At 40.3% G+C, this 22,673-nt stretch overlaps 1 long non-coding RNA gene and 1 pseudogene across 1 annotated transcript; both read left to right on the top strand.

Annotated features, from left to right (window-relative positions):
• Positions 1–18,247: 18,247 nt before the first annotated feature.
• Positions 18,248–20,144, top strand: LOC110346499 (uncharacterized). The gene is made up of 3 exons (XR_002390587.2): positions 18,248–19,395; positions 19,730–19,804; positions 19,997–20,144. It is a non-coding gene; the product is annotated as an uncharacterized LOC110346499 (long non-coding RNA).
• Positions 20,145–21,755: 1,611 nt separating this feature from the next.
• On the top strand, positions 21,756–22,391 carry LOC147823364 (programmed cell death protein 5 pseudogene; annotated as a pseudogene).
• Positions 22,392–22,673: the final 282 nt, after the last annotated feature.

Here is a 22,673-nt window from a genome sequence, read left to right as displayed (position 1 = left end):
ACACACACTAGTGTGGATAGGAAATCTGGGATATCCACAGCTACTGACTTGGTTTGCAGATGGAGTGGCCAGATTCTCACCTGAAAACTCCAGCTCTTAGCAATAACATTGAGTCTTCCTCACAAAGGGCCAGTCCAGGGCTACCAGGTCACCCAGACAATCAAACATTTCATTCTAAACTAAGCATCTGCAAGACAATGTTAGTCTTCAGCCTGAAACTTAAGTATAGCACTGTCCCTTGAAGTTTCAACTCTGAATGTTCCTTCTATTTTCCAGAACTGAAATGAAAAAGAGGAAGGTTAAAACTCAAGACTTCATACTAGTTAAACAGAGCTATGTTGGTAGAATGTATTTATTTAAAACAATGAACATAACTTATGACCCCCAACGTATATTCTCGATACCCTGTTGCAAAGAGGATGAGGATAAATAGAAAATTTAGAAAGAAAGAGAGAAAAAGAAAAAGAAAAATCAGATAAAATTCATATTTATTTCATCTTACTCAACATTTGAATAAACCATTCAGAAAAAATTATATATACTGCTAATGACTATAACCCACTCAGGGGCTAGCACACAACCTCTATTAGATTGAAAAGTGAGCTAACTTATCCTTTATCAGGAGAACCTTGGCCATTGCATTTCTCAAAAAAAGTTGAAAATGAGGAGGAATGAGAACAAGCTAAGGGTGTGCAGAAATCAAGAAAAGCAGAAAGTGAACAATCTGATTGTTGAGAATAAAATAGCCTGGATGCTAATTAAAGTAGTATGGCTAGACGTTTTTTGGTACTAACTATTGCAATAGAGTACAGCATGAACTGAACATAACACCATGGAACCATAAGATTGGGGAACTTTATAGGCCAGTTTATGCTGAGGGAAGAGCTCTTAGAAATATGCTAAATGAATTTTGCATAAAGGGATGTGCATGAGTCTTTAGGAAGCCAAACTCGATGTTCCCACAAAGACTCATGTATTCATGGTGGGAGGTTTCCAGAGGTGACTGGATCATGGGTGTAGGATACTGGATAAGCCCACTGATGGATTTTAAACTGAGAGTGATGCAGGAAGCTGAAGCCTAGTGGGAGGAGGTGGGTCACTGTGGGCATGGCCTAGATGATATAGGTAGATGTAGGTATAAATATAGATAGATATATCCCTCCTTCCATGCGCACTTGGCTTATTTCTATGCCACACCATGCTGTTTCTCCTCTTCTATGCCCATCTGTCATGTCACCCTGCACTGGAGCCAGCCAACTATGGACTGAAACCTCTACAAAATGAGCTAAAATAAACTTTTCATATTTTAACTTGTAGGTGTTGGCTACTTTATCTCAGCAATGAAAAAGTAACTAAGTCAGTCACCACATATTGGTTAAGGGAACAATTCAACAGGAAGAGATAACAATTATAAACATATATGCACCAAGTAATCGGCACATCCAACTTAACCACTAATATTATATTGTATACCTAAAATGTACCAATGATTAAAATGATCAATAATGCAAAATAGGAAGAAAAGGTCCAAAGGGGTAGGGGAAGTGGGAGGGGTAGGGGAAAGGAAAGGAAAAGGAAAAATTATGAGAAGTGGGAAAAATGGAAACAAAGCCTTTTTAAATAGGGAAGGGTGGGCAGGGAATGGGGAAAAACTAAGAACCAAGATATATCACGTAAAAGTACAAGTTCCCAATGATAAATGTAAATGTATTGTATACCTAAAATGTACCAATAAAAGAATTTAAGGAAAAAAAACAAACACTAAGAGACATGAAAATCAGGTAAATACCAATACAATTCTAATGGGAGACTACAATACCCCATTGTCAAAAATGGACAGATGAACTAGACAAAAAAAAAAAAAATCAACAAATATATTGGAGTTGAACCAAACTTTTGAACAAATGGATTTGATATCTACAAAGTGTTCCATCCAACAACAGAATATCAATTCCTGTTGGCACATGGGATTTTTCTCTAAAATAGACCACATAGTAGCCCCTAAAGCATGTTAAAGTAAATGCAAAAGAATCAAAAGTATCCTAGCCTAATGATGCTCCTCAAGGTCTTAGCAAAACAAGAATAATCCAAACCCAAAGCTAGTCTGAGGAAGTAAATATCAGAACAGAAATTAATGAAATTAAGACAAAAAAGAATCAATAAATTGAGTTGATTATTTGGAAGAAGAAAATAGACACACCCTTAGCCAGTTTTTACCAAAATACAGCCCAAATCCATCCAAGTAGAAATGAAGAAGGTGAAACTACAACAAAGTCTGTTGAAATCCAGAAGATCATCAGTAACTAAATTGAGAACCAGTACTCTAATAAAATGGAAAACACAGGAGAAATGAATAAATTCCTAGATACATATGAACTTCCGAAGCTGAACCAAGAAGAAATAAAAATTCTGAATAACCCAGTATCAGTCAATGAAATTGAAGAAGTAATTTAAAAAACTACTAAGAAAAGCTCAGTTCCCAGTAGATTCACTACTAAATTCTACAAGAAATTTAGAGAAGACCTAACACCAATACCCTTAAAACTTTTTAATGACATTGAAAGGGAAATAGTATTCCCAAAGTCATTCCTAGAAGCACACATTACCCTGATTCCAAAACCAGAAAAGTACCCTAACAAAAAAAGAAACCTACAGGCCAATCTCTTTAATGAACATAGATGCAAAAATACTTAACAAGAAGCTGTCAAACAGAATGCAGCAAATATCAAAAAGATCATACACATCTTGACTGAGCAGGACTCATTCCAGGGATGCAGGGATGGTTCAGTGTATACAAATCAATAAATGTAATACACAACATAAACATAAGCAAAGACAAAAATCACATGATCATCTCAATAGACACAGAAAAAGCATTTCACAAAATCCAACATCCATTCATGATTTAAAAAAAAAAATCCTGAAGAAAATAGGCACACAAGGTCTTTATCTCAATCTGATAAAAGCCATCTATGACAAACCAATGACCAACATTATACTAAATGGAGAGGAGAAGCTGAAAGCTTTCCCTCTAAAATCAGGAACAGGCCAGGCGTGGTGGTTCGTGCCTACAATCCCAGCACTCCAAAGGCTGAAGCGAGTGAATAACCACAAGTTGGAGGCCAGCCTGGGCTACATGGTGAGTCCAAGTCCACCCTGAACTACACAGTGAGACCTTATCTCAAAAAACAAAAGCTAAATAAAATCAGGAACAAGACAAGGATGTCTGGTATCACTACTCCTATTCAATATAGTTCTCAAAATATTAGCCAGAGTAATTACACAGAGAAAAAAATAAAAGTGGTATGGATAGGAAGGAAGGAATTAAATTATCATTATTTGCAGATGACATGATCTTCTACATAGAAGATTCCAAAATCTTCCAAAATAACCAAATTCAATAGTGTAGAATACAAAGTCAACACTAAAAAAAAAAAAATCAATAACATTCTGTATACCAATAAAAAAAACTCAAAGAGAAATTAGGAAAATAATAAATTTTCACAAAAGAATCAAGAAAAATGAAATACTTAGGAATTAACCTAACCAAGGAAATGAAAGACCTCTACCGTGAAAACTACTGACAAAGGAGATTGAAGAGAACATCAGAAAATGAAAAGATATCCACTGTCCCTGGATACTCAGAACCAATACAGTCAAAATTTTTATTGGGATTGGGTTGAATCCAAAACTATTACACAGATTCAACCCAATCTCAATAAAATTACCAATGGTATTCCTCACAGAGCTAGAGAAAGCAATCCTAAAGTTCATACGGAACTTTGAAGAGACCTAGAATAGCAAAAGCAATTCTGGGCAACAAGGGCAAGGCAGGGGGCACCACAATCCCAGACCTGAAATTATACCGTCCTACAAAGCTAGTGATAAACAGCATTGGGGGGGAAAAAAAATCAGACCTGTGGATTAATGGAACATAATAGAGAATGCAGAAACAACTCCAGGCATACTTAGCTACCTTATCTTTGACAAAAGGGCCCAATACTTCTCCTGGAAGAAAAATAGCCTCTTTAACGAAGGTGCTTTGAAAATTTTGGCAATACACAGCCCAAAGATTGAACTGAGACTCATACCTCTCACCATGCACTAAATTAAAACCAAAAATGATTCAAGATCTAAATATTACAACAGAAACATTTACTCTGCTGCATGACAAAAGAGGTAAAACCCACAAAGACATAGGTATAGGAAAAGACCTTCTGAATGGAACCCTAGTTGCACAAGAAATACCAAGAATCAACAAATGGGATCACATCAAGTTAAAAAGCTTCTGCACAGCAATGGAAACAGAGTGAAGAGACAACTTAGAGAATGGGGAAAAAAATTTTGCCAGTACTCTTCAGACAAAGGACTAATATTTAAAATATATAAAGAATTCAAAAATTTTAGATCCCCCAAATTTGAAGGCACAATTTAAAAATGGCCATCGAAATGAACACTTTTCAGATGAAGTGCAAATGGCCAATACATGAAAAAATGTTCAACATCACTGGCCATTTGAGAAATGCAAACTAAAACAACAGAGATTCTATCTTACTCCAGAAAGAATGGCTAGCATCAAGAAATTAATAACAAATGCTGGAAAGTCTACAGGAAAAAGGAACTTTTCATTTTTGGTGGGAATATAAACAACTATGAAAATCAGTATAGAGATTCTTCAAAAAACTAAAAATTGAAATTCCATTTGACCTAGCTGTTCCCTTCTTGATATCTTCCCAAAAGATTGAGACATCATACAACAGCAATGTTTACATACTCATATTTATAGCAGCATGATTTATAAAACCTAAATCTTGGAAGCAGCCTTTGAACATTTTTTCATGTACTGCAAACATGTACTAATAAAAATTAAAAATATTTTAAATGTTTTATCTCTTTTTGCATTAAAGACAATGTGCTGTCTTTAGAAAGGAGTAGATAACAGCAATATGTTCCAGTCCTAACAGTGACCCTTTTCATACCTCAAAACAGATTACCATGGTGATCTCAATTAAGATCCAACTGTAGTTAGATGTAAACCATTGAGTTTTGCATTTTGAATCACTCAGATTACTTATAAAATGCTCAGGTTAGATGTCCCCATGGAAACCTTTCCAGTGATATTACTATTTGCTTCTCAAGATCAATCAGTCTCATTTGGAGAGTGTTAGACACAGCTAGGTCAAGACAATGATAGGCTGTTGGTCAAATCTAGAGAAGAGTTGTGATGAGAAGTGAGCAACAGTATCAAAACACGAGTGGGGAGGTCCACCACCAGTCGTGGATCTCTAGGTGCTCAGGATTGTTGGGGCTGCCAAGTCAAGTGAGGCAGTTGATTCTGTAAAAACAGCCTCTGGTCTTACAAAGTCAAAGAATAAAGTCGAGAACAAAAAGGTGGAAGTTGGGGGAGATTTTATTGGAAATGAGAAGAAAGGGAAGGGTTCTGGTTTTTCCAGGAAAGGAATCCAAAAAGTGGAATTTCCATGTGACCTTCTCTCCAGACCCTTTTATGGACAAGTGGAGCACAGGAATCGCTATTATTTAATGGCTGCCATCACAGGAGATCTATGGGTTTAAAATGACCTGTTGAAACTCAGGCTTCTAACCCAGTTACTCAGCATGTGGGGTTTCAAGGAAACTGGGATTTTAAAGAAAAACTGAATTGCATTTTAAGTTCCTGGAAACTGAGGAGCTTATAGGGTGGGGCTGAATTCCATGTTGCCTGAGAAAGTTCAATCTTTGTCCAAAGTTCTACTTTAATTCTTGTCACTGTGGCTGATCACGCAACTCTATGTCAGGCCCTTTCCTGGTTAGCTTCCTTATTCACAAACTAAACAATTTTTTTACACAAGGATCTCACTACTCAGACTCCCAAGTTGGTACTGGAAAAGGTATCCAGCAGCCGAGGTTCTTCATGGCTGACTGTCCTCAAACAGCCCTTCCAAAGTAAACAGCCTGAGCCGGGGTGGTGGTGCATGCTGTAGTCTCAGCAATGTGGAAGACCAAGGCAGGAGAACTGCAGCCTGTGCAACTTACCAAGACTGACTCAAAATAAAAGACGTAGCTTAGAGCAAAGGCCCTGGGTTCCATCCCTAGTGTAGGGGAAACGGGTTTGTAGGCAGGAAAAAAAGTATAAAATAAGGGCCTCATTGAGCTTTCTGGCTAAGCTTGACTAGAAAAAGTTAAAATTTTACTGTAGAAACCAGTTAACCAGGCAAAAGGGAGAGCTGACAGACACAAAGGGAGCCAAGTGCTCAAAACCAAGGTAGCTGCCCCTCATCCAGCTCCAATGTAACACAAAAGAAAACTCTTATTTGGTGTGCAAAAACACACATACATCTATATAGATATATATGTAGCCCCCTCTAGGTCACTATATTGCTGCACCAGACCACAGTCCTTGCCTTAATCACCAACCTTAAGTATCCCTGCCTGCAAGCTCCTTCTAATCAACCTATAAATCCCAGAGATAAGGCCCAGACAAGGACAATGAGAAAGGGGGAAAAAAAAGTTCACCAAAGGAATATGCATATAGACAATAGCACCCAAGTTGGGGTCTGGAGGCCTGGGACTATTCCATGATAATCCAGAGAGCCAATCAGGCTGCAACAAGTTCCAGGTATCAACCTGGGGGGAGGATTCCCCAAAACATAATAAAGCTGAGGACATAATAAAGCCCTGTGGGCATTCACCTTTCTTATGCCTCTGGCCCCAGTACAGGTCAGCTTTCTGTCTTCCCCTTTTCCTCTTTGCAGATAAAGTGTCTCCCTTCCTAAACTTGGTTCCTTTCCTTTCATTTATTACTGGTGCTCAGTTTACCATCTTGGCGAGCTGCTCAGAGAGCAAAGCAGTAGTGCAGTGCATAGCCCGGGAACCACACCAGTATCGCCAAAATAAAAATAAGGAGGCTTTGAACAGGCAGTGGCCTTTAAGGAGGTGCAAACACATATTTTATGTCCCTAGGGCACAATGGCCACCCCCCTTCTCCTCAGCCCAGATCAAGGACAGAATATCCAGATGCTGGCATCAGAAGATCAAGCCCAGTTTCATTTCTATAAGCAGGGAAAGGAGAAATCTAGGTCCAGGATGAAACAGGCCCTCACGTGTCTATTATCTCATTGTGTTCACTCCCCACATTTCTCCTTGCCATAAAAGGCCCTTACACCTGTATATGAGGAGATGATAATTTGAGGCAAATGGACCCCTACATCTCCTCAGAACTACTGATAGCTTTGAATAAATCCTTTTCCCTTTTACCAAAATTAACAGCCTCCTTTGATTTGGTCAACAGCAAGTAAATGAACCTGAGCATATAAGCCTAAGTGGCTGGGTGATGTCATCAGACTGACTCTGCAGGTGTTCCCACTGCCAAGATATGGAAGCCAACCAATCCTTATAGAGAAGTTTGCAGGTTTGCTGACTCCCATTGTGGAAAATGTTTTCAGGACTAGTCAGTCAGTAGGAGATATTGGAAGGATTTTATGAGGCAAAAATGGAAAGATACACAGTGAAAGATAGTGAATACAGGCCTGGGGTGGGGGTCTTAATGAGCTGGAACTGTTTCTATTTATGGGGCTTTGTGTGTTTTCAGGATGGATTACCTAGGATGTGTGTTCCTGTCTGTCAAATTACCCATCTGGCAGGCTATGTAAGAATGCAAACCACATTCATGTGTTTGAAGTTGAGATATGCTGTCCACTAACATTGCTAGTACTTCTATGAGGATGGAGGAAGCACAATTTATAAGAAAAAAAAGATCCAGGGCCAAAATTTGCAGGCTTACTGTGTCTTTAAAATCTTTAGAAAAAAAAATTTAGTGAGTTTCCTAGAAAAAGTCTTGAGTGACTTGTGTCCTGAAGCTGCAGTTTTTCTTAAAAGTGCAATTTTTAAATCCCTATTTCCTTGTCTCCTTTCTGCCCATTATGTTTTATTTTTAATAGCCTACCTTGGCTGGGGCTGTAGCTCTGCAGCAGAGTGCTCACATAGCACATATGAGGTCCCACGTTCAATTCTCTAGCAGAGCTAATACTGCCTACCTCACTAACATTTTGAGTCTCTGGTAGTTTGACAATTAAAGGCAATTATTTAAAAATATAAATACAAATATGAGCACTGAAAATGACTCTAAGTATCAACCCAATAGATCACTTTATCAGGGTCAATAAATACTTCATGAATTTATTACATGCATGCGTTTCATTTATATTTTTGCCATGTTCACAAGTCTTGACTAAAGAATCCTCTAAGCATAGTATCATGTAAGTGTCTATTTAATGGCCCTTTCACTGGGCTTTTGAGTTCTAGAGCTAAAGTATAGAGCCCCACAAGCAGAAATCTTGAGCTAATAAGGTCTCTTTCTGTTGGGCAGGCATCATTACCCAGATGTTGGTGACATTTTGCTCTGGGTGGGTCATAGCCCTGTAGGTCACCCATCACTGGCAGCTTTGACTCGCCCTTTGGTGAGATCACAATAACTTGTCACCCCTCTTCTTCCCATTTATCCCCTCCCAGACCGCGAAGGGGAAGTGAAAGAGGAACAACGAGCCCTCGTGGAGTGGGACAGAGCAGTGAGCACCCACATAGCCCTGAATACCCACCACGTACCCACCTGTGCTCCTCAGTTCAGGGTCCTAACATCATCCTATCTACTCCCTGCCTTGGTTATTCAAGTGCAACCAGCTGATGTTCTTTGCAAGCAGGAGTACCTGCCATTTCCCCAAGTCAGAACCATGACTGACAATTACTGAGCTCTTCTCTTCACCCACATAAATGGCAAAGTATGCTGTTAGGGCAGGGAGAGATTAAGGAATTTGCCTAAAGAGGCACAGCTAGCGGGCGGTCTAACTGGGACGTGAGCAGCAGCAGCAGCCTACTCTAGAAGCCAGCTGTCTTTAATCTTTCTACCATTCTTGCCACCTTAAGTTTTCTATGCCTCAATTTCTTCAAAATCAAAGTAATAGGAGTACCTCATTCAGAACGACATTGTGAAGATTAAAAGAAATAATAAGCAAAGTATTTAACGTGGTGCCTTGGTTAGGGCAAAATATCAATGGGTGTGAACAGCTATGGATAGCTGGTGGCTCTGCTGAAGCCTCAGTAATGGTACCCACTGGGAGCCTGCTCCTGGAGTTCAGCCCTAGCGCTGTGCCCTCCTGCCACTCTGAACCAGTGACAGCACAGATACTCTGCCCAGGACAGGGCCGCACAGGAAATATCCTTTTAGTTCCTCTCCCATGATTCCCTGTCTCCTCACTAAGGGACAAACCAAGGCACAGAAACACTTCCTTATCTCAGGTAATGACTAACTTTGAAAAGAGGAGCTTGGCTCATACTTCCACCCGTATTTCCTTTCTCAGACTCACATATGAGATGAAAATTAAAATACATGAATGGAAGACATAATTGAAAAACATATTCATGTCTTCGGCTTCATCTTTCTTCCCCATTTTTCTCTAGCTCCATCCTGTGAAAATTGCCAGGATGAAAATGTGTCCCTCATTAGTCATCCTCCACGATAGCCTCATGTTAAGCATGACACTAAAATTGCTCACACTTGCGTGTGTTAGGTGCACCACCCATTCCATTGTGCAATGCCAATCTCTGCCAGAAGCATGAACATTCAAGTTTCACTTTTGAAGGATGATGGCTCTTAGCCGCTATGTCTTTACAAATAGAATAGTGCACTTGTAGCTCTTAAGAAATCTTGTGCTGTACATTTTGTGGAAGACAGTCATCTGACTGTCCTCTGATTTTCTCCTGCAACGGAGTCATCTTCACAATCAAGAGATTACCCTGGCCTTCTGGGCTTATCTGGGGTGCAAATGAAACCTTAACTATATCCACAGAAAACGTTTAGCACCTCAGAGCCTTTGCAAGAAGAAAATAATGGTGGTTCCACTCTTCACTACTCTTGTCTTTCCTCCCTGTCACTACCACTGCCCTAGGTCAGGTGGGAAACTTTGGAGCACTCTGAACACACCTTGCTGCCATGTTTTAAAACATGGATCTAGCATAAAACCTCTTATCTGCTCCATTTTTGTACCTGATACCCTTTATTACAGTCACTACATATGCAAGACCTGCACTGTAGCCCATTCTACTTCCTGAGAGTGAGGCTGTCCCGTTCACCTGGCTACTCCCAGGTCCTATACTGACCTAGTCAGTAGCTATGAAATGCTTTGAATAAAATTACATATCCAGCACCCACGTGGCTTGGTGCTGGTATATTTAAGAAATACACTTCAGCTGACAGTAATAGTTAAAAATAAACTGCATTTTTATTTTAACATAGGAAATCCAAATATGCAATCCAAACCCAACTTACTAAAAATTTTGTTTTTTAGACAGGGTCTTGCTACATAGTCCAGGCTGGGCTTGAACTTATTATGTAACTCAGGTTAGCCTTGAGCTCAAGGTCCTCCTACCTCAGCCTCCTGGGTGCTGGGATTACAGCTTTCTTCTATTATTCATTTTTTCACACAACTACTCCAGCTTTGCCCTCCTAAATCCCTAAAGGGAGGCACAGGGAAACAGGATTGAAGATTTTAAGAGAAGAAATGTATGAATACTTGTGTTTTCATACTGTTAACCCATCACAGCTTTTGTTTTTTTCTTTTCTTTTTTTCTCAGTATTGGGAGTTGAACTTGGGATCTTGCGCTTTCGAGGCAGGTGCAGCACCACTAAGTTAAATCCCTAGCCCAAAACTTTTGCAAGGACATAAACTATTTGTGTGTGTGCATGCGTGTGTGCGGTACCAGGGATCGGACTCAGGACCCTGTGCTTGCAAGGCAGGCTTGGCATCACTGAGCTAAACCCCCGGCCCTCATCACAGCTTATGATAATAAGAGTTTGACTATCATGTGAATGGAGGGCCAGAGGCGAGCAATTTTCCCTGCAGCCAGTGAAACGACCTTGTGTGCTTTTCCTTGTGTTCCACAGCTGCAATTTGTGCCTCCTCTAAACCCTTTAGTGATGTACAACTGTTTTATGCTTCTTTGGGGAAGGAATTGCTTCTTAAATGCTCTCCTAAGAGGACTTTGCTGAAGGCAAAAAATTTTAAATTCATTCTGATATATTGGGTTCTACAGAGCTCTACTGCCATGGTTTGAGTAAGCGTTCTTCAAAGGCCCATTTGTCAAAAGCCTGGTCCCCCGAACAATGCATTAGGAGATGGTGAAATTTGCAAGAGGCACCCAGCCCAGTGGAACGTTTTTTTGTCACTGGTGACACAGAGGGGGTTGTGGGACCTTGGCCCCTTTCTCTTTTTTGCATCCTTGCCATGAAGGTGAACAGCTTTGCTCTCCCACATGCTCCCCAGGCCCAAAGCAACACGCCCGACCCTCATGAACTGACATTTCCAAAACTATCAGCCAAAATAAACCTGTTTCCTTTTTTGTTTGTTTTAGAGATAGGGTCCCCCTATATAGTTCATACCGGCCTTGAACTCACTATGTAGACCAGGCTGATCTTAAACTTGTGGTGATCCTCCTGCCTCAGCCTCTCAGGTGCTCAGATTATAGGTGTGACACATCATTCCTGGCACCTTTTCTTTGTACAGTGGACCCTTGGGTTATGAATTCAACTGGTTCCTGAGGGCTGGTTGTAACTAAGTCAATACAGCTGAGATCTGGATGTTTACCTGGGTATACACTATAAACAACAAGAGGTAAATGAATCTTCCATTAACCTAATTAACCCAAGCTGTTAGTATGTCAGGCCTGTCGTAACTTGAGGGCTCTCCGTATAAGCTGATTATCTCAGGTATTTATCACAGTAACAAAGCTAATATACCTGCCAAAACAAAACACAACAAAAACAAGAAAAATATTTCTTTGTTCATAACAAATGGGCCATTGTCTCTATTTCCCTCTTACAAACTCTCCTCTGGCATGCATGGACCTGGAATTCTGACCATAACACCATGTTGAATGTGCCTTTTGACTAGAATGAAATAGGGGTGTGGGACAGCCTAAGGAGCTTGAAGTAACTGACCCTGGCAGTATGGGACACTGGCATGCACGTCTCAGATACGATCCATGACAGTGGACTAAGTTATGTAGGGGCCAAGACTCTGCAGCACAAGCCTGCCCACTTTTGTGCTTTTCTGAAGTGACAGTTTCTCGGGCCAGGGATTTAGCTCAGTGGTTCCGCTGTCTGCCTCACAAGCACAAGGACCTGAGTTCAATCCCTGGCACCAAAAAAAAAAAAAAAAAAAAAAATTGAAGTGACAGTTTCCCTTGGATTTTCCTAGATTCTTTAAATTTAACACTTGAGTTAGGCATGGTGGTGCACATCTGTAAACCCAGCACTTGGGAGGCTAAGGCAGAAGGATTGCCAATAACTTGAGGCCATCCTGGGTTAGAGTGAGACCTTGTCTCAAAAAACCATGAAAATGCACAGCAAAAACCAACAAAATGAAGACAAAACTTACAGAATGGGAAAAAATTTGCCAACTATTCCTCAGACAAAAGGACTAATATCTAGAATATATAAGGAACTCAAAAAATTAGACTTCCCCCAAATTTAAAGACCTAATTTAAAAATGGGCATCTAAAAATGAATAGACACTTCTCTGATAAAGGAATACAATTGGCCGATAAATACATGACAAAATGTTTCACATCACTGGCCATTCAAGAAACGCAAATTAAAACACTGAGATTCCATCTCACCCCAGAAAGAATGGTTAACAAGAAATCAATAACAAATCCTGGCAAGGCTGCAGGAAGAGAAAGGGACCCTTCTTCATTGTTAATGGGAGTGTAGACTGGTGCAACCACTGTGGAAATCAGTACGGAGATTCCTTGAAAAACTAAAAATAGAAATTCCATTTGATCCAGCTATTCCCCTTCTAAGTATCTTCCCAAAAGAGATAAAAACATCATACCACAGTGATGTATGTATACCCATGTTTATAGACGTGCAATTCATAATAACTAGATTTTGGAAACAGCTTATATGCCCATCTACAGATGAACTAATACAGAAAGTGTGGTATTTATACTCAATGAAGTACTACTCTGCTATGATGATAAACTTGAGGCACTTGTAGGAAAATGGATGCACCCTGAAACCATATTTTTAAGTAAATCAGACACAAGCTTGAACACCACATGGTTTCCCTGATATGAAATAGTGGTAAGAAAGTTATTGAATCCTAAATATATTTCTGCTTTTTGTTTCTAGTTTCACTCCAATATGACATTAGGGATGACTTTGCAGGATTTCCATTTCTTTGGATATGTTAAGCTCTTTATTGTTGCTATGAGCGTGGTCTATTTTGAATTTTTTTAAAAAATTCCCAGAATAGGAAAATCTATAGAGATGGAGAGTAGCTCAGTAGTTGCCTAGATTTAAGGGGAAGAATTGAGAAATAGATAATAGCTAGTTGGTAGACTGTTTTGTTTTGGGGTAACAAAAGTGATCCAAATTTGATTGCTTTCATGGTTGTGTAACTCTGACAATGTGCTAAAATCTACTGAATGTTACACTTTAGATTTGTAAATTGTATGATATACAAATTCTAGTTTAATGAAACTGTTATTTTAAATTTAAAAAAACAAAAAGCCAGGAATGGTAGTGCACCTCTATAATCCCAGCACTAAGGAAGCTGAGGCAGGATAGCCACAATTTCATGGCCAACCTGGACTACATAGTGAGTTCAAGGCCAGCCTGAACAATAGAACAAGACTGTTTGAAAAACAAACAAGAAAAAAAAGTATATAAATTTAACATTTGAAAATACCGGTATACTTCAACTAGCCCAAGAGTGAATAGGGGAAAGGCGTTACTATATTTTGCTTCTGTCAGGGTCAAGAGAAAATGAGAAGTACTTGGGAACTTGGAAAGATTTCGGTGTGGAGTTAAAGTGAGAAAACTTTATAGTTTAAAAGGTGTGTTTGTGTACAGTAGAATGTAAAATTTAAGAGAAAGTGTTCAACACCAACACTCACCAAAATTTCCCTGTGTGAAACCAGCCTTTCTCTCTCCACCTGTGTCCATCACCATGAGCCTTGCATCCATGTTTCTGCCTTCCGTATCCATTCTTTCACTGCCATAACAAAGTACCTCAAAATTAATGGCTTAAAATAACAGCAACAACCAGTTATCATTAGAGGTCAGAATTCAAAAATGGCTCCTACCGGCAAAATATCCAGCCTCAGCCAGGCTCTATTCCTTCTAGAAAGTCTGAGGGAAAACTTGATTTCTCCTCTTGTCTGTCTTCCAGAGATGGCCTGTGTGGTTAACTCACAACTCTCTTCCATCTTCAAAACCAGAGGGCCGCATCTTCAAATCTCCCTCTCACTCAGACGCTCTGCCTACCTCCTTTCACTTTATAAAGTCACTGATGACTAGATTGGGCCCACCTGAATAATTCAAGGTACTTCTCCTGCTCAGGGTTTTTTAACTAACCACACCTGTACAGTCTCTTCTACATCAGGCAACATATTCACAGGTTCTGCCAATTAGAGCCTGAACACCCTCGTGGGACCGATATTCTGCTGGACATTCTGATGTTCTGTATTTTTCTGCCACACCGGCCTCAACCATCTACAACGAGATGGTGATATATAAAGCAACTCAAATGACTGGCTTTCCTCACCGACCCAGTGTTTCTGAGCATCAAAAAAGCTGAGCAAGTGCCCTTCTGGGACTACTACACAAAACTTTCTCCCTGCAAATGCTTTTCCTACTGACTTTTCTTACTTTGCCCTTTTCCTTTGTCATTAAAAATCCAATTTTTAGAGCCCTTTTTCACAACATGTCTCCTGCATGAAAACTTGCAATTATCTTCCAAACCATCAATCAAATATTCTCTCTCCTTTAAAACCCCACATTTTATTTCCCTTTGAATACTTGTATGTATAACGTATGGTGTATTTGTGTATATGTGTATGTATCCCTATATTCTAGAGGTGCATATATGTTTATGTATACTCTGATACATACATTTATATGATATGTATTTATGTATGGAATCTATATAAATATATGCAACATATGTAGTATAAAGTTTTGGTTTCTTCTGCATATGTTCTTTGATGTAGTTTTGGACATGTACCTCAGTAGTACAGTGCTTGCCTAGCATGCACAAGTCCCTGGGTTCAATCTTTAGCACTGCAGAAAAAAAATTCTTTCATGTGTGCTTTTTTCGTTACAACAATGTAAATTTGGCATGATTCTCCAATTTTAGACACAGGAGACAGACTAAGAGAGTTTAAGGTAATAGCCAAAGTCAGACCTTAACATCAACATCTTTTCTTCTAGTCCTGAGCCTTTGGTCCTCATATATTGGTATGTTTATGTCTTAGTTGCTTTCTCCCTGCTTAGACACACGACTTAGAGAATGAGAGGCTTATTTTGGCTTGTGTTTCAGCTCATGGTCAGGTGGCTCCAAGGCAGGATGGCATGGCACAGGGTCATGATGGAGGAACGGCTGCTTACCTCATGGTAGACAGGAAGCAGAGTGGAGAGAAGAGCCAGGGAGAGAGACGAACCCTTCCAGGCCACACCCCCAGTGACCCACCTCTTCGAACCAAGCCTCACCTCCTAACAGCAAGTCAGCGATGAGTCCCCATAATCCAATAACCACCCCCAAAACTCCACCTATGATGGCAAGAGGATTTAGGGAGACATCTACCTATAAACCATCACAGGTTGTTTTAACTCTCCCTGATTAAATGAAAATGAACTTACAAATGTGTCTTAATTTCCATAATTATTACAATTATGCTCAATAAATATTTCTTGAATAAACCGAGTCCTTCAAGATTTTGTGCTGTTGTGCAATGTAGCTGCCCACTTGAATACTGAATGTACCCTCCCACTTGGATACTAAATAGGTACTCTTTTGCCTTGTTACAGTAATTCACTTTAACATGAATTAACATCTCCTGAGGAATGGGCTACCTAGCGTTAGCAGTGGAAAAGATGACGTTAGTAAAATGTTCTTTGCTCTCCCTGTGCCCATAAGAGAAAAAAAGAAAATTGGTCAGGGTATGTCAGCTGAGTAAACCTCTGAAATGTAACAAAATTGTTATTCAAATGGACCAATTTCTTGGTTAATGAGAAATGACTCCATGGTGCCTCTTTAATACATTGGCTTAATTAACGAACTTGTAGAGTTATGACTACAAAGATACAAAACAACTCATTTGGTCAAATGTTTTAAACAATCAGTCAACTCAATGAATATCAATCAAGACATTTATTTGAATCAATTTGTTGTTGGATTGGCAAAAAATAAATTTTTTAGTCAAAATAGCTTACACGCATGTAAACTCAAAAAGTATTTGAAGGGAGAAGGTGAAGGGGATGCAAAAAGAACTAAGATGTACAGTGGGCCCTGAAGTTATGACCAGCCTGACATACAAACAACTTGAGTTAATTAATTAACGGAAGATTCATCTGCTTCTTGTTATCTATAGTGTGCACCCAGGTAAACATCCAGATCTCAGCTGTATTGACTTAGAACCAACTTGATTTACAACCAGCCCTCGGAAACTGACAAGTTTGAAAGCCAAAGGTCCATTGTATTATGTACATGTACCAGTTCCCTGTGATGAATGTAAATATTATATACTGTAAACACATACTAATAAACATAAAACTGTGTTTGAAAGACAAACACATTCACAGAAAATATCTTAAAAGTTACTGACATATTTTCGGGGTAAATATGGGGTCAGTTAACAGGTACATTTTTAGCTTCATTGAAAGGCACAGAGTTGACTTAACTTGATTTGGGGAATAAAATTTTGGTTTATGAAGTACTAATTTTTAAAAAATATACCAGTTTTACCATTTGAATTATTTTATGGATCTGATTGCTGGAACACACTGGATTGATCAGTCTGAGAATACAAGCACTACTGATACAAATATTTTTTAAATCCAGGAAAGCAAGTTAGCATGAACTCACTACTACAAGTTCACAGGGTGTTCTAGAACAAAAACGGTTATGACAAACTTAATTGGAGTAGAATTCATCAGAGTTGGTACTGTCCTTTCTTATTCTTCAACAAAGTGAGCCAGTTCCTACACAATTAGACATGTTACAGCCTCTGAAAATTGCCTGCCATACACAGATCATATTTGTCAAAGGAAAGAAATCTATCCTCCACGGTTCTTGTAAGGTATTCCAAATTTGCCAACTCAAATCAGTATTCAATGTGCTGTATATTCCTAAGTCACCTAGTTGAAACAATTTGAAGCAAAATATTTTCTTTACTCTGGCATAATGGGTCAAATGGCACATTTTAGAGTACAAAGTACTTAGCTGTATAGTACTTCATTCCCATGCTAGCATTCTCACAAGTGCTTTGCTTAAAGCGAGGTGTGCCATTGCAGGTAGCGACTAGACTGGTCTGCCCTGGTCAGGGGCCGTGCTAAACACAGTAAGGGCCTGGAAGCCTGCTCTAAGTGTCTTCCACCCAGTCCCCTGTGCCTGGCTGCCCCCTGCCCTGTTTTATTCTTCCCCGGCTATACCCAGAGCTTTCCAGAGCCCAGAGTTTGCTAGAATAGTCAAGTTGCATTACATTTTGTATTCTCTAGAGTCGAGCATGTGTTTTGTTTTTGTTTTTGTTTGGTACCAGGGATTGATCTGGGGAACTTGCACTTGCAAGGCAGGTGGCAGTACCACTGAGCTAATCCCTGGCCCAAAGCATGTGTTTTTTTAAGAACATGTGCCCTAGATTTTAGCCCTAAATGCACTTTAGGGGCGGAGGGAGCTCCTTTTTAGGAGCAGCATTTGAATTTCTAAGTCTCGGTAAGAGTCTGATCTTTTTGGATTAAACAGGAAGTGCTTTGCATGCTAAAAATTAGATTTTTGCTTTATTTTCAATTTTCCTACCTGTCTATTCCTTTCCAGGAATAATGTTAAAATGTTTTATTTTCTTATTGCTAAGATATCTTAAAAATGCACCTAGCACAGTAATTATAGGAAGAACCCGCAAATCTCCGTGGCAAATATCTGGATTCTCAAAAATTAGTATGGAACATATTTTCTTAAAAAACACAATACAGAGAAATTGTTCATTCACTCCTCTCTGGGACAGAGTAAAAGTTATTGACACCTCAGTTTGGAGAAGAGGGTAATAAAGGAGCTTAAAGGCGGTGTGGGCTTAGAGGCTGGATTGTCAGTTCAACTCACTTGCCAGCTAAGAGTTAATTCTCACACTCTCAGGTCTCAGCATAAGACAAATCAATTGACCAGTAAACTTTAAATGCTTGAAGTCAAAGATCAGCTGTGGTGTTGTTTGTTTTACACATCTATTATCCAAACAAGTTTTGCATTCCAGGAGAGCAGGGTCTGTATCTCCTTCCCTGAGGGCAGCAAGGGGGCTGCCTCCAGGTAAGGCTGTGGGTGAGTGCATAAATGGGTGTTTACTCAGATCCCAGGGTGAGAGTACCCAGCCGCTGTCTTACTGCTGCTGTTGTGAGATGTTTCTCTAGTTTTAACTCCAGAAAGCAGGCAAACTGGCAAGCTTCCAGGAACCTCTGTGCACTGAATGCCTAGTGAACAATAACACCATATGTAGAAAACCCACTGGAGGCCCCGAATGGACCTTTTCCAATCATAAGCTTCTTCCAATCGTGAGTTTTAACTAGAATGAAGTTCTGGATGCTGTGAACAGAGAGCAGACTCCTTAGGACATTCAGATAACCCTGTTGAAGCTGGACCGCTCAGCACCGCACGTGTTGTCAATAGGCATTGTGGTCCAGGCCCATGCCTGCGACTTAGGCTCCAGAAGGCACCTGAGGTAGGGCCTGGAGGGCAGGGAGGACAGAGAGAGGTGGCAAGGTGGGAAGAGAGACAGAGAGAGAAGGGTGGAGGGAAATGGGTAGTGTAGCATCAGTAGAGAGGTGCTTAGCCTGTGGGGTCTAGAGGAAGCTTCCTCTGAACGGTGAAGGAGAAGCTAAGAGTTACCTTGAGAGCAGAGAGGGAGAAGGGGATGTGGGGATGAGCCTGAGAGCCAGAACGCAGAGCCCCTGGTGACCATCAGGACTTTGTTCAGAAAGTTCTGGGCACCCCTGATGGGTCACCAGGAGAGCCCACTGCAGCTGTCTCAGTTGCCACGTGACCTCTGACTCCTCCTCTGATTTCTTTGTCCTCACCCTTCACCTCTGCGTGTTTCTTACACCTGCTGGTGTCCTCTTCCCCGCTTAACAAAGCACGATAAGCAAAAGCATCACCAGCTCAGACACTGGAGTCTCCTCCAGAGATGGGAAGTTACCACGGGAGAAAGGATCACAGCACTCAGGACACTGGGGTGAAAGCTGCCGAAACCCTCACCACTGCACTCGAGCTTGATGCCTGACAGCTGCGCTAATCTCGCTACGCTCCAAAGTGGAGAAAAGAAACGGAAGTTGCCTTACCTGACAACGGAGACAAGCAAGTAAGTCTTTCAGGACGCTGCTGTACTTCACCAATTACTTTGTTTTAGATCATCTTACCCATTCTGGAAGCAGTGAACTAATTGGAGGTTTGTGTTCCCATATCCTCTGGGGGTTGTTTTTGACCAAGGATGCGCCGAGAGCTCCAGTGGGGGCAGAACCTGGACTATGAATGATAGCAGGTGAGAAGGGACCACCAACTTCTCCCGCCCCACAGTCTCTTCCTCCTCGTGTGCTTCTCATGGAGCTGAAAGGAGCACCAGCTGCCTGAGGGTGGGTGAAATGCCAGGCTGATTTAAAAGTGTACCGGCATTCTGAGTAAGTTTCACTTTGCAGGTGTTACGAACAGACTTGTGCCTTCCTCCCCCAAATTCACCTGGGACCGGATTCAGAGACTGGGTCCATAAGCAGGTAACTGAGACAAACGAGGCCAAGCTGTCCCTATAAAAAGATGAAGAAACACAAGTATTCACTCTTCCTCTCTCCATCCCCCACCTTATTCTGAAGTGTTGCTCTCGTTTTATTTCTTGAAAGCAGGCAGACTTTCCAAGCTGACTTCTCTCTTCTCTCCTCCTCCTCCCTCCTTCCTCTCTCTCTCTCCAGAGAGGAAAGGTCTCCTGTGGGCATGTTGAGAAGTCACCATCTTGAAGTCAAGAAGACAGACCTCACCTGAAAACAATGATACAGGCACCTTGCTCTTGGACTTCTGGCTCCAGAACTCTGAGGAAATAAATTTCTGTTGTTTAAGATACCCACACTGTGACGTTTTGTTACGGCAGCCCTGTGTGAATAATATACCAAGATCACTGAGGCATTTAACCTAATATAGCCAGAATTCATTGAATCCAATCTTTACTCAAGGAGGCTAGGTATATTTACAGTTAGGCCCTTTTTTCTGAAACGAACGAAAACAAAACTTTTAAATTAACTGAATAGGAAACACACAGGCATAATAAAATGTTCATGGGTTTACATGGTGCCGTGGATTGAATTACATCCCCATGAAATTCCCATGTGGAAGCCTTAATCCCCAATGTGATAGACTTTGGAGATAAGGCTTTGGGAAGATAATCAAGTTTAGCTGTCAAGAAAGTAGAGACCTTGAGATGGGGTTAATGTTTTTACTGAGAAGAGTAGCTACGAAGCTGACTCTTGCTGTCTCGCTCCACCATGTGGGGGCACCTGAGAAGGTGGACATCTGAAAATTAGAAAGACAGCCCTCGAAAGGAACCTGACCATACTGGCACTCAGATCTGACACTTCAGCCTCCAGAATTTAGAGAAAATAATCTTTTATTAAGACACCAATCTGTGATATTCTGTTATGGAGGCCCTAGCTGAGATATAAAATTTGAGGAAGTTTTAAGCCTCTTTCTCTCACTTCAGACCCTCACTCCCGTAGTCCTTCTTTCCCAGAGGCAACCACTACAAATTATTACAATTAATATACTAGAATATAGATAGACAAGAAATGGATAGTGCTTTTTTTGTGAATGAGAATATTCTACATATATGGTCCTAAACTTTGCCTTTTTATCTACCAACTTTTCATGTAAACTCATTTCATAGTAAAGATGATATTTTAAAAGTTGTCACTTTGTATCATTTATGAGGAACTAGCATACTTGCTATAACCTGCTTTTGAAGGGATATTTCAATACACAATAATATAGATGTATATTCATCTTTGTCACATAGCCAAGTATATGTGTGAGGTAAATTCTTAGAAATGAAATTCTGGCTCAGAAGACCTTTTCTCTTTTAGATATTTTGTAGATAATGCCAAATTCAGCCATTCCATCAACTTTCAGAGGTACCAGGAGGCACTGAGTCAGCTGCTGGGCTGTACCTCTCTGTGATGTCATCATCCTAAGTCCTTCCTAAACAACCTCCATATGTCTAACGCCATGTTACTTCCTCCCAAATGTCATCTCACCTGACCTGAGGAGTAATCCTAGAATGCTGGCTGCCAGAGAAGTCACATTCTATGCTGAGCAGGCAGGTCTTCCTCTGTTATTACACATGACCTTGGAATCCTTTTCCTCTTCCACCTGACTGCCAAAGGGATGGTGACTGAAGTTTACAGATTCTGATTAGTTTGTTCCCAGGAAAGAAGAAAAGAGAAAAAGAATAAAGGGCTACACTTTACTACACCACACTAGAGAATGTCTTTAGATTTTTAAATTGACTTTGGAGAGTGGAGATTATTTTTTTTAAGAAAATGTCCAGTATCTTCATTAATGCTCTGAGCAGAGATAGACTATTTCACAAGATGACATTAGGTTTGCTCAGATGAGTCAAGGTATTTTACCTTTTTATTTTCTTTTTTTTTTTTGTCTTAGTGGAGGAGGAATTTAATAAGAAATGTTTGCTCTTGCAATCTCTACCCGAAGATTTTTCCAACTGGGTATTTTTCTTCTTAACAAAAGAAGATTCACTGGATAAATAATAAATCCTGATCAGTTCTTACTAGTGTCATAAGACATTTTCAGTTATTAGAAAATTGATTTGGGAATTCAAAGTATGGTACCAGGCAGTGACCCACGCCATGGGGGCTGCATGAGATCGTTCCAGGTGGGCCAGACAGTGGCTACTGCTGCTACTCCACGACGGTGGCACCATGGCGGATGAGGAGCTGGAGGCGCTGAGGAAGCAGAGGCTGGCCAAGCTGCAGGCAAAACATGGGGATCCTAAAGATGCAGCACAATAGGAAGCAAAGCACTGGGAAGCAGAAATGAGAAACAGTCATCTTAGCGCAGGTTCTGGATCAATCACCCCGGGCCAGGTTAAGTAACTTAGCCCTTGTAAAGCCTGAAAAAATGAAAGCAGTAGAGAATTACCTTATACAGATGGTAAAGTATGGACAGCTAAGTGGGAAGGTCTCAGAACAAGGTTTAATAGAAATCCTTGAAAAAGTAAGCCAACAAGCAGAAACAAAAACAACAGTTAAATTCGACAGAAGAAAAGTAATGGACTCTGATGAAGATGATGATTACTGAACTAAAAATGTTTTGAGACTGACACTTAATGGAACAATTTTAGGGCAAAAGTTAAAATCTGTTTAAATGTTTACTTTGTTTTGTCTATATACCTTTAAAAAAATAAACTTGTTATGCAAAGTATGGTACCACCAGATCAGTAGTTTACTAAAATCCATTCTAGTCCATTGAACAATCCACCATGGAGTCCCAGTTTCTTGGTGGAATTTGGAATTTAAAAATGAAGAAAAGAACTGAAGACCAGAGTCCATATCAGATTTCTCAGCAATGTTCTGTTTCCAG

The sequence above is a fragment of the Heterocephalus glaber genome, unplaced genomic scaffold, assembly GCF_053883595.1.
Source record: "Heterocephalus glaber isolate CG9 unplaced genomic scaffold, H.glaber_assembly_v1.0 deba00001587, whole genome shotgun sequence".
Lineage (NCBI taxonomy): Eukaryota > Metazoa > Chordata > Mammalia > Rodentia > Bathyergidae > Heterocephalus > Heterocephalus glaber.
Note: the sequence above shows the minus strand (reverse complement) of the source record. Positions and strands in the feature narration are given on the sequence as shown.